Source organism: Petaurus breviceps, unplaced genomic scaffold, assembly GCF_028583685.1.
Source record: "Petaurus breviceps papuanus isolate PSGF00001 unplaced genomic scaffold, PetGlider_PUasm1.0 126, whole genome shotgun sequence".
Classification (NCBI taxonomy): Eukaryota; Metazoa; Chordata; class Mammalia; order Diprotodontia; family Petauridae; genus Petaurus; species Petaurus breviceps.
The window spans coordinates 17,151,300-17,165,117 of record NW_027185655.1 but is presented as its reverse complement, the minus strand read 5'-3'; positions in this window follow the sequence as shown (position 1 = coordinate 17,165,117).

Sequence of the window (13,818 nt, the reverse complement as noted above, 5' to 3'; positions counted from 1 at the left end):
TTCTCCTCTCCCCTCCCTTTTTAACATTTTTACCAGGGAGTTAAACAATACCATTGGATGTAGGTTTATCAAATTTTCAATCTATGTGACTGGTAAGGATCACTACCATACTAAAGGTCAAATCAAGATGCAAACAGACCTCCGTAGACTAGAGCGACCCCCATTAGATGGCAAACTCCTTGAGGTCAGAGACTATCCCCAATGTTTAGCATAGTAGTGGCACATAGAAGGTGCTTAATAAATGTTTTTGATTGATCTGAGGAATGGTCTGAGCCAAAGCATCAAGTGCTATTGGTATATCAAGGAAATAGTGGAGAAAACAATTTGACTCCATTTGAAGATTAGCATGGCCAGTCAGTGACTGAGAATTTATTAACCACCCACTATGTGCCAAACACTGGAGTTACAAAGAAAGGCAAAAACATCGTCCCTGCCCTTAAGGAGCTCATTGTCTAATGTGAGAAACAACATGCAAACACCTATGTACAAAACCCAAAGATGGCTGGGAAAGACTTCCTGCAAAGGTGAGATGAGCTGAGTCTTGAAAGAAGCCAGGAGGTACAGCCAGGAAGCCAATGTTACTGGATCACAGCATTGGGGGGTGAGAGGGAGGGTTTAAGGTGTAAGAAGACTAGAAAAATAGAAAGAAGAGAGGTTATAAAGGACTTTGAAAGACAAACAGAATCTTTTGTTTGATCCTGGAAGTGAGAGGGGACCAAACAAGTTTACAGAATTGGGAGGGGAGGGGTAATATGGTCAGATGGGCAAAACAGCTGAGTGGACAATAATCTAGTCTAGAAGAGTAACTGGTGGGAAAAAAGGTTGGAGAAAGTTACCAGATAGTGGGGCTACTTGGATAGGGAATTCGACTTTATCCTAAGAGAGAGGGCAATTGATAAGTTATATGAAAAAAAAAAAAGGTGTGAAGAAGAAAACAAATGATACTGGAAACCAACGGTAAGACAAGTGGTTGTGTACTCTTCTGAGGACTGTCTCCATTCCTGCAGCTCTTAAAATAGAATAGACACCACCCCCATATCCTGGATTGCACTCTTCTCCCTGGGCTTTCATTCCATATCCATCCTCCTCACTGCTTCATCATTTTTCCATCATCCATTAGTGAGGGTATTCCCCACGACTCTGTCATGGGTTCTTTTCTTCTTTCTCTCTCTGTGTGATCTCATCTACTCTCATAGATTTAATTATCATCTGATATAATTATGATTTCCAAATCTGCTTACCCAGTCTTAATCTGTTCTTACATTTCCAACTCCCTGCTGGACACATCCATTGGGATATCTTGCTGACATCTTAAACTCCAAATGTCCTAAACTGGAATATTCTCTTACCCACAAATTCTGCCAATTAAAGGGATCTGAGGCTACAAGTCAGGAAAAAAATTCCCGATAATTCAAGTTATTCAAAAGTGGAATGGATTGTCTTGGGAGTTGGTGAGTTCCTCTTTCTTGAGGGTTTCCAAGAAAATCCTGGATAAGCCCTCATTGGGTGGGCTATAAAGGAAATTCTTGTTCAGGAATAACTGAATAGGATGGCCTTAGAGAGAACTCTGAATGCTGAGATTCTATGAGAAATGGAGGAATTTAGTAAGGATTTAGTAGCAAGTTAGACCAGGAAAATTCCAATTTGTCACACTTGTTGGCCTACCTATGGATGCAAATTTGTAACACTGGCAATGCTTGATGCTGCCCCACCCTTTGACTTCCTCTGAATTCCCTTCAGCTACAGAGCTCCCACTACTTCTGTTACCCCAACTGTTATGACTTCTGTCATAATCACAGAATCTAGACAGCAGCCTACACTCTTGGTACCACCCACCTGGGTTACTCCCTTAGTCCATAACAAACTTCCCCACTTCCCTCCTTTCTTTTTCTAAGCTATACCATTACCAAAGTGGTCTTCCTTAGTCATAATCTTGGTCTGACCCCTTCTCTGCTTAACAACTTTTAAGAGCAAAAGACATCAGCATTTAACTTTAATTCAGTGACAATTCATTCCAGTAAGCTGATAATGGACCATATTTTCCTGCTCTCAATAGAGAAGCAGTTGACCACAGATCCACAGCCCTATTTTTGTGGTCAGACAAGACTGATGTGTTGGCTTGCTTTGCTTAACCGTTTCTCTTCATTATAAGGGTGGATCCTATGGGTCAGAGTTTTTAATAGCCTTAATAAAATATTTCTAAAACCTTTCAGTAGCTTCCTATTATTGACTAAGTTCAAACTTCTTTATCTAGAATTCAAGCCCCTAAACAGTGGGGCAGCAACTACCCTGATAGTCTTACCATATACTACTTTCCTTGAATACATTTCATGTTTCCCTCTTTGTTCCTCAAACATGCCCTATCTCTTTTCTTTTCCTCCCCTTCCCTTTCTTTTCTTTCTTTCTCTTCCTTCCTTTCATTCTTTCTTTCTTTTTCTTCCTTTATTTCTTTTCTTTTTCTTTCTTCCTTCTTTCCTTCCTTCCTTCTTCCTTCCTTCCTTCCTTCTTCCTTCCTTCCTTCCTTCCTTCCTTCCTTCCTTCCTTCCTTCCTTCTTTCCTTCCTTCCTTCCTTCCTTCCTTCCTTCCTTCCTTCCTTTCTTCCTTCCTTCCTTCCTTCCTTCCTTCCTTCCTTCCTTCCTTCCTTCCTTCCTTCCTTCCTTCCTTCTTTCCTTCCTTTCTTCTTTCCTTCCTTCCTTCCTTTCCCTCTTTGTTTCTTTCTTCCTTTCTTTCTTTCACCTCTGAGATTCTGCTCCTATTAGCTATATTTGGAATCACCCTTATTTCTCATCTTTACTGGATAAATTCCTTCCCTGCCCTTAAAACCAGTTCAAATGGCACCTCCTCCAGGAAGTCTTTCTTCATCCACCTACTCATTAACTTATTCCCTAGGTCTCATGTGGAACTCTCTTTTTACCACTCTCCTACACTTACTGTGTTTGGCAATATAATTATCTGGTACATCATGTTTCCCAACTACATGCTTAGGATTATAAATGAGTAAATTAAAAAAAAAGACATTTACCAAGTGCTTTGTATGTAGTAGTGCTGGGGATACAAATGCAGTACTTGCCTCCTTCCCAAACTGCATTATATTTAATTACTTTGTATATATTAATATTGATTTGCTTCACTTATTCTGTATATACGAATATGTAATTGTTGCTTTCTGTATTAGAAATGTAAGTTCCTAGTGAACAGGGATCGTTCCATTCTTTGTATGTGTATCCCCAGCACTTAACACACAATCAGCTCTTCATAAATAGTTTTTGATAGATTGATAGAAATTTTTGATTTGGGGGATCATGAGGATGGCAGGCAGAGTCATAGGGAAGGTGATTGTCATGCCTTTTACAAAAGAAATAGTAGTACTGCTTTGACTATAGAAGAGATGAAAGGGACAGAGGCAGGGAGGGTATTGCAGTGGTCCTGAAGGATGACTGGGTGGAAAATGAAGCCTGCTTTGTACCAAGCTAGATTGGGGGTTGTATGAGTTTTCACCCATTCAAAGATGACCCATCATGAAAGCATCCAAGCCCCAGGGTAGGAGTTCCAAGGAGTTCCTAACACCCCACATGTACACACACACACACACACACACACACACACACACACACACACACACTCATTCATCCACTTCTAGAGTGGGGTAGGGTCTCTGGAGGTCTGGTAAGAAGGCTTTGGTTCCAAATGGCAAGAAATCCTCAATAACAGAGCAGTTGAAAAGATGTCACAGGTGAGAAAACTAGATGACAGGAAAAGTGAGGTCTGGGGCTATCTTGGGGCTATGTCTTACATAATTATTGTATCTCTCACATCTGGTACAGAACTCTACACAGCAGGCCAGCTACTGTCGCATCAAATTGAAGAGAGAAGGTAGAACTTGAGTTCTTCAATGCCTTGAGGCCTTCATCAGTGATGGGAAGATTTAAATAGGGGAAAGGAGGCAGGAAAGTGTTTTAGACAAGAAATTAGGGGAGCAAAAATACAGGGGTGGGACTAAGGGAAATATATGCAAAGGACAGGGGGAAAATTACCTGATTATAGTACCGTGTTTCCCCGATAATAAGACCTATCCCGAAAATAAGCCCTCCCCTTATTGTGTAAGATTCCTCTAAAATAAGCCCTCCCGAAAATAAGCCCTATTTAGATTGCTGCTATAGTGAAGGTGATCCCCTGCGCTACACGCTACATTACGGTACCCTCTGTATGCACCGTCCCACCCCCCTCCCCTCGTGAAACGCACGCCGCGCTCCGAGCTGCATCCAATCAGAGCTGCAGCAGTGAGTGCGTCATCCTGTTCTTCCCCAGTGATTTGCTTATTGAATAAAGGTACATTTTTTTGTTCACATTTACCTGTTTATTAAAATTGCTTTCAATGTTCATTAAAATAAGCCCTCCCCTGAAAATAATCCCTCTGGTGTTTTTCTGTCCAAAAAAATTAATAAGACAGTGTCTTATTATCGGGGAAACACGGTATAAGGCATATTTTGGGAAACTGCAAGTGATAAAGCAGAATAAGGAGAAGGAGACCAGGTTAAGAATTTATGATTTGATTTATTGGGCACTGAGGCTACATATGACCTCATGCTCTAAAATTATGCACTGATACAACTAGGTGGCACCATGAATGAGCCCTGGATCTGAAATCAGGAGGACCTGAATTCAAATCCTGTCTCATTTGCTAGTTACGTGTCCCTGGGAAAGTCATTTGACCTCTGTCTACCTCATTTGCAAAATGGGAATAATAATAACTGTTACTTCCTAGGATTGTTTTGAGGATCAAATGAAATCTCTGTAAAGCACTTAGCACAGTGCCCGGCATATAGTTGGAACTTAATAAATGCTTATTTCCTTCCTTCTCACCTTCCTACCTGGTATTATATAGTTCCTTGTGTGTTATTCTCTTAATGATTGTGCTGTTGTCCAATCATTTTTTCAGTTGTGTCTGACTCTTCATGACCACATTTTGGGTTTTCTCAGTAAAGCTACTGGAGTGGTTTTCCATTTCCTTCTCATTTTACAGATGAAGAGTCTGAGGCAAAAAGGGTTAAGTGACTTGCCCAGGGTCACACATCTAGTAACTGTCTAAGGCCAGATTTGAACTCAGGAAGATGAGTCTTCCTGACTCTATCTATCATACAACCTAGCTGATAATCGCCATCATCTCACCTTTTATATAGGGACTACTTTATAGCTCACATAGTGCTTTGTTTACAAAATACCCGGAAGGAAGATAATACCAAGATTGTTAAACCCATTTTAAATGCAATCCCAGTCCCAAGCCCATCCATATAGTACTCTCTCCTCATTGATGGGGATCAATGCCACTGATCCTGAAGGGCAGGGCAGAGTTGTTGAGAGAGACTGACAGAGCAAGACAGAAAGAAAGAAAGGAGGGCCAAGCATAGTGGTCAATTCCATTCGGGTAAGCGTGTAGATGAGAGAGCTGTTCTCTGCCAATGAGGAGAAAGCCCATTAGAGCTGGGATTGCATAAAGAGGCAGAATTTAAGGCTCAGGTAGGTTAAATACTTTGTTTGTGGATATGATATGGAATTTGAACTCCTGACTCACGCTCTTTTTCTATTATAAAATGCTGCCTCCCTTATTAGCGTTTAAGATCTTCAAAGGGCAGGATGTGTCATAGGATCAGAGATTTAGGGCTGGAAAGGACATCAGAGGTCATTTAGTCCACCCAGGTGTTTTTAACCCTTTTTTGTGTCATGGACCCCTTATCAAAATAAAATTTTCATATACACAAAATAAAACCTAAAGATTTACAAAGGAAATTAATCATATCGAAATACAGTTCTCCAAGTATTAAAAATAAAAAAAAGTTCCAGGAACCCAGGTTTAAGAACTCCTGACCTGTACATGAGGAAATTGGAAGTCTAGAGAGGTGATGGGACATTCCAAAAGTCACCCAGGTGACCAGGGCCAGGGTCAGGATTTGAAGCCAGCTTCTCTGATGTCAATTTATGGTCCTATCTTCTGCACCATGCTTTCTCCAGTGTGTCATTTTTTTTCATTTTCATATACCCAGTACATAACATAGTGCCCTGTACATGTGAGGGGCTTAACAAAGATTCATCAAATAGAATATTTACATTGGTTGGGAAGCTAGATTAGGTGACCTAGAAGGTCTATCCCAAAGATAATTCTATTAATTATAACATATTCAATTCAATTAACAATTCAATTCATTGTAATCATAATATAGAATTTTATAATTATATATTCTAATTGTAATTAATTGTAACAATTCAATTAATTGGATTATTAGAATATTTTAATTCTATTATAGACATGCAAGGTTTTTTTTTTATTTCTTTTATCTCTTCCATCAGAAAGTGTTTTCTAAAAGGGAACATATCAATCTCCATGACCAACACAAATATGTGATTTTTTTCTAATTTAAAAATTGACAATTCCTAAATATTTGCCAACTTTTTCTAGTTATTACTTTAAGTAGGAGGAAGATCTACATGAAATACTTGCAGAAAATTATTTTGGTCAAAACTAAATTAATGGCTTAAAATATTTTCTTTGTGTGAAATATGCACTATTAAGACATAATGAGGCTAAAATTTCCAAAATTGAGATAAAATGATCAGCCATACCATTTGAACTTGTACTTCAGCAAGCCTTTATCAAGTTCCCCCTCAAAGTTTGTCTAATTTCTAACATGAAGAATGGCAATTTACTAGAACAGATGTTATTTGTCATAATGATGGGTTCCTCCAGATGTTTATAGCTATGCATCATTTGTCACAGTAAGAATGTATGACACCTTTTAGATTTCTTCTGCTTATTAACATTTTCTCCATCACTTTCTTAAATTTAGATAATCAACAAAACAATAAATCAAGCCCTGATTTGTAATGTTTTCTGCTTTCTTTTTTTTGGAGGGGGGAAGGTAGGGCAATTGGGGTTAAGTGACTTGCCCGAGGTCATACTGCTAGTTTTGTGTTAAGTGTCTGAGGCTGGATTGGAACTCAGGTTGTTTTCTGCTTTCTAAGGTGAAAAGGTTCACCCTGAAATTTTAGCCATTGGCTCCTGTGTTTGAGATGGCTCCAAGACACTCTTAGTCCTCCAGAAGAGGTGTGCTCAAGAGTATCAGATGAGTATACTTCAAAGACAAATGTAGAATTTATGCCCATTCTGAAGATAAGACACCTTTCCAGAAAAGTACAAAGTCAACCACTTATCAACAAAACTGACCATCCACAAATCTGGGTACCCCCAGAAAATGTTAGGTCTCTATCTTAGTCCAAGACAGTTGAAGGTATCCATTTAATAAAGCTCTCTTACTAAAGTTAAGTGGTTTAGGAGCTTTCAGCTGATGGTTTTTAAAAATTAATTAATTTACTTTTAGTTTACAACATTCAGTTCCACAAGCCCCCGAGTTCCAAATTTTTTTCCCCTCCCTCTCCTCAGCCCTCCCCCACTATGGCGGCATGCAATCCAATATAGGCTCTATATATACCTTCCTGTTAAACCTTAGTCAAGTTGTAAAGAAGTATTATAACCAATGGAGTGAATAATGAGCAAGAAGGAACAAAACCAAACGAAAAAGAGAGAACAAGTCGTTTGCTTCAATCTGCATTCAGACTCTGTCATTCTTTCTCTGGATGTGGAGAACCCTTTCCACCATGAGTCTTGGAGTTATCTTATTTAACTGATGATTTTTTTAGAATTTATAAAGGCAAATGTATGACCTTCCTCCTTCTCTTCAGTCAGAGCGATTGATGTTCCCATTGCTCTCTGGATTTCTGAGATTTCATGACTTAAAATATTCTAGTTTCTTCATGTAGCTTACAGGAGATGAGGGCTATTTTGCCTTTCTGTTCTGTTGTTTGCTTGTGTCCAACTTTTCTTGACCCTCATATGGAGTTTTCTTGGCAAAGATACTGAGGTGGTTTGCCATTTCCTTCTCCAACTCCTTTGACAGATGAGGAAACTGAGGCAAACAAGGTTAAATGACCTTTCCAGGGTCACACGGCTAGTAAGTATCTGAAGCCACATTTGAATCCATAAAATTGAGTCTTCCTGACTCTAGACCTGGCACTCTATCCACCGCACCACCTAGCTGCTCTCTCCTCCACTTAGTTAACTATTAATCATAGAATCCAGTATGTGAAATGTGTCGAAGTCTTGGCTGCCAAGACTAAGGAGACCCATATTGATTCTGTTGATCTCTGTTTGTTGGATTTCAGACTGTACTCCCTACTTGGTGAAAAAAAAAACAAGTTCTCAAGTTATGGAATTTAGAAATGGGGAAGTACTTGCAAATTCCTCTGATCTATCCTCTTCACTTCACAGATATGGAAAAGGACGATCCAGAGAGAGTATAGAATTTACCTCAAGTATGCAGGCAGTAAATGGCAGAGCCAAGACTCAAAGTGAGGTCTTCTGACTCCAAATCCTATGACCCATGTACTTCATACACACCATGTTTTTCTTCTAATGAATATTTAAAAAAAAACAATATCCATAAATAGCTACAGGGCACATTAAAAAATAAGTAACAGAGAAGAGGTTGTTGGTGAGAAAAAGTGAGTGACAGGAGAAATGTGAATAGCAAGACTTCCCGCCTGGGTCCTGTTTGGATCTTAGTTTTGCCCCCAGCAGAGTTGGAGACTAAAGTAAGAGAGTGGAGACCAGATCTCCAAGGGCCCTTCCAGTCCTTCCATTCTTCTGGTTCACTTGTGTCTGCCTCTAGACAGTCTAGTCCGCTGCTCTAGCTGGCATTCATTAAGTAGTATATTTGTTAAATGAGGAACAAGGAAAAAAAATACTTCATGCATTAATTTGCATCCCTAACCTACATAGGGAAATGAACTCTTAGCCTTTCCTCTAGGAACAAACAACCCAGAGCTCCCAAGAGAATTCTTAAAGCATGTTGGTGGGGGGCATCATGACACAAAGATAAGCCATATGCTACATAGCCCAGCTGCTTCCCCCCTCGCATCCTTAGGACCCTGCCTAGGGATTAATGAGTGACCACAGGCATGTATATTTCTGTAATTTTGAATTCCTCTGCCTCTCCCCCCAAAAAGCACATACTAGTCTCCTCTTCCTAATAATGGCCCTAAAATCACCCTTAAAAGCAGGACAATAGGGTGTGTTTTCTGGGGCATTGGATCAGACTTTCTGACTACTCTCCCCCAGTCCTTTACTTCAGAAATTCACTGCTTTGTGCTATGTTAGAACTTCCCTAAGTATCATTACAAGTCGTCTCAAATGTATTTGTTGCTGTTCAATTCTTTCAGTCTCAGCACCTTCAGGAAAGGTGTGGGTGGAGAAGAAAGAGTGTCATAATCCTGAAAACAATATATATGTGTGTGCAGTATTTTAATGGGGGGGGGGATGAGCTCACAGAGGGGAGGAGAGAATAGTTCTGAGGTGGGGAGACTATTACTAGGGAGCAGAGTGAAGAAAGGAGTGTCTAGAGACATGACGTTTGACCTCCAGGAGCACCTTCATTTTTCTAGTTCTCTTGGCCTGGGTGTGGACAGATCATTGCCCCCCACCAAGTTCACCTATAACCAGGCTGGGATTTTTCCCTAAAGGGAAAACTGTCAAGCAAAGAGAAAACAAAACAAATCACAAAATAAAAAAATCACAGGGGTATTTTCCTAAGGTTCCTCCAGCCTGGCCACTGTTTGGTTTTGTTGACATTTTGAATTCTTTTTCCTGGGTCTTACCTCAACCCTTCCCCTAAGATCTCTACCCACCATTTGAAGTATAGCCTTTTCTCTATCTCAGTTTCCTCATTTGTAAAATGTGATTCCTTCAAGTTCCAAAATAGAATGGGCTGCTATGAGCTGGTCTCGAGGTTAGCATGGATGCCCAATCTTACTGAAACAAATGCAGCCTCATGGACAGACGTAGCCCTCTCTGAGTTCTTAGATCCCTTTTGGCTCTCCTATGAAACTACATCTGACCCTAATTTGAAGTAAACTAAATCATTATTGGGATATCACTACATTAGGGCATGTTATATTAATTATATATTATCAGGATATTATATAGCAGTATGGTATAGTGGTAATAGCACTGAACTTGGAATCCAAAATACTTACTACCTATAAGAGCTTGGGCAAGTCACAATCTCTGAGCCTCAGTTTCCTCACCTGTAAAAAAGGAGTAATAAAATACACTGGGGTCTTTCTCCGTCACTGAAATTTCCTCCAAGGCTAGTTGGTCAGTCAACAAACATTTATTTAGTGCCTACTATGTGTCAGGCATATGTACTAAGACCTAGAGATTTTTAAAAGGCAAAAACAAGAAACAAAATCACTTCCTTCTCTCAAGGAGCTCACTGAACAACAGGAGAGACAACCTGAAGATATATCCAGGATAAATTGGAGATCCTCAATAGGGGACGGGCACTAGAGTTAAGGGGGGGATCTAGAAAGGCTTCTTGTCAAAAGTGCTTTTTCAGCTGAGACTTGAAGGGAGCCAGGAGGTATTGGGGAGGAAGGAGAGAGTTCCAGACATGGAGAACAGTGAGTGAAATACATAGAGTTGGGAGATGGAGTGGCTTGTTCATGGAACAGCAAGGAGGTCAGTGTCACAGGATCAAAGATTATGTGAATGAGAGTCAGGTGTAAGAAGACCAGAGGGAAGAGAAGTCCAGATAATGAAGGGATTTGAATGCCAAACAGGGTTCTTATATTTGATAGGGGATTGAACTTGGGGAGATATGGTCAGACCTGCTCTTTAGAATAGTTTGACAGCTGAATGGAAGATGGACAGTACTGAAGAGAGATTTGGCAGAGAGGCCAACCAGCAGGCTCTTAACAAGTCTGGCTGTGGGGTGAAAAGAGCCTGCACCAGAGTCATCAGACCAAAGGGGACATATATGACAGATGGTAAAATTGAGAGGATTCGCTAACAGATCTCATGTGGGGGGGGTGTGAGAGAGTAGAATCAGGGATGGTACCCCTAGGCTGTGAGCCTGAGGGACTGTAAAGAGTAATTGGGAAAAGATAATTAGCTCAGTTTGAAATTAAAAACCTACTCTTCCCCTTCCTCCCTACCTTAAAGGTCTAAAACCAAGTCCATTTCTGGTCTGATGGATGCAATATGCCCTAAACTCCTTAGTAGAGCAGAAATGGCTGCTATACTTGGAATCCAAGGACTAAATCCACCTTCTATCATTTATAAGCTCCACCCACCCTCTTCCCCGGGTTCTTTTTCATGACTCATCCTCTGGTGCCTTTCCCACCTCTCCCCTCCCTAACCCCAGAAGGGTGACATTTCGTGAGTAAGCTTGAGATAGAAAAGGACTTTATGAATACATTAATAACAAAATACTTTTTATCAGCCCATAAGAGGAGGTTCTTTTCTCTCATGGGGATTTACACAAATATTAGGCAATTTCCTCAGAACTAGAACTTTTCCTTAGAGTAAATGTGTAGAGCTGTTCTTCAATCCAACAAGTTTATAAGCCCCATGCTGGGCAATGAAGGAGATACAGTTTAGATAAGACACAGTCCTTGTTCTCATGAAATCCACAGTTTTAGTAAGGAGGCATGACCAGTACACAGATAAATATAAAACAAAATTGTATGTGACAAGGGGATTAAACATGTGTAAAACAAAGTGGTTGGTAAGGTCCTGGGAGTGGGGAGGAGGAGTTCTTACTGCCTTGGTGGAATCAAGGAAAACTTTGTAGAGGAAATAACATTTGAGTTATAAACTATAAAGTTTATAACTTCTATAAAGAACTCAAAAGTGGGACAGCACATTTATAAAATTTAAATATTTGGTCCTTTATAAGTCACATTCACCCCTTAAACAGAAATAAACTAATCTCATTTTCCTCAGCTGTAATAAAACCTCACTTTTCCTCCCATCCTTAGCCTTCAATGAAATTTTCTGTTTTGGGAAACATCCTGTTATAGCCTACTCCCTGAACTGTGACAATCAGAAGCAGCCCTAGGTATGTTTGAGAAGATTAAAGAGTCACAGAGAGCTAATAACTTTGTCAGTCTGGGAATCTGAAAATGAGAGACAGAATCAAATCCCAAGAAATCCTTAACTTCCAGGCCTCTTGACCAAGGTCATTCCACTAGAAGAAACTGTCACCAACCCAATAATTTAGATCCTGATCATCATTCCCTTATGAAGACTAGATTGGTTAAAAAGACATGATTAAAAAGATCAGTTAAAAAGACTGAACTCTTCTTTCTGTGTTGGTGGAGTGGATGGATTAAGGGTGAAAGTAGAGTGAATAGAGAAGCAGGAAGACTTCTTGTATACCTATTCCAGAAGCCTGGCTAGAAAAAAATGAAACAAAACTCTGTGATCTCTATTTCTTGCTAAGATAGCTGGTCTAGCCCTAATGGCAATTAATGTTCTTTTCTTTTCCTTCATTTTGAATTACATGTAAAACCAATTTTTAACATTTATTTTAAAAAATTCTGAGTTTCAAATTCTTTCCCTCCTTCCCCTCCCTCCTCCTTTAAGAAGGAAAGCAATTTGATATAGTTTATACATGTACAGTCATGCAAAATGTATTTCCATATTAGCCATGTTGCAAAACAGGCAAGGAAAAAAAACCAAGAAAAAGAAAGTTTTTTTTTTTTTAAGTGTGCTTTGATCTGTATTCAGACTCCATTACTTCTTTCTCTGCAGGTGGATAGTATTTTTTCCCAGAAGTCCTTCAGAATTGTCTTGAATTGTTGCTTTGCTGAGGATAGCTAAGTCATTCCGAGTTGATCATCATGTAATATTGTTGTTACTGTGCACAGTTCTCCTGGTTTTCTTCATTTCACTTTGCATCAGTTCATATACGTCTTTCCAGATTGTTCTGAAATAATCCTGTTCCTCATTCCTTATAGCATAATAGTATTGAATCACAATCAACTTGTTCAGTCATTCCCCAATTGATGGGCATCCCCTTAGTTTCTAATTCTTGGCTACCACAAAAGAGCTGCTATAAATACTTTTTAGTAGGTCCATAAAAGGTCCATAAAGGTCCTTTTCCTTTTTCTTGATCTCTTTAGGATAGGGACCCAATAGGGGTATTGCTTGGTCAAAGGGTATATACACAGTTTCATAACTCTTTGGATTGTTGCCCAAATGACTGGATCAGTTCACAACTCCACCAAGAGTTATACTATTATTATTCAATGAATCTATGATCTCCATGATGTCAATACTTCACCTCAGCTGCTATCCAGATCTCACCTGAACGGACTTTTTCCCCAGGTCTGCCAGAGGCCCCCTACAGAAGGTCCACCCAAAGTACTGAGGGCCTCCTCTAGCTAGGCCCCAGCATCAGGTGGTACAAATGAAGCATGCAGCCTGTCTAAAATAGGTACATACTGTTATCGGATATTGACACCACTAGGTATTGTACAAAGGTGTTGGATTCAACTGCTTCCGAGGAGCTATCAAGCTATGTACACGTGACCAGAAAGGGAGGCCTGGACTGATCCTATCTAAACGCTATGACTATTGAGAAGGCATAAGGGTAGATTGGTGATAGCGGTGGATTTGGAACCCAAAATGCTTACTGCTTTTGTGACTTTGGGCAAGTCACTACCTCTCTGAGCCTCAGTTTCCTTATCTGTATAATAGAGAAAGAGTATTCATACCTGCTCCTGGGGGGCAATGTATGCATAGGAAAGCTGTGGGTCAAAGCCCTAAGTTGGTGGGAGTGATTATTAATCATCATCATTATTATTCTACCTACTTTTAATAAATATTCCAATAGAGGAATGTTTACAGAGAATTTTAGGTGAAGGTTTTTTGTTTTGAGGGTTTTTTTGGGGGGTGGGGGTCACAGGCAGAAGATTCAAATCCTG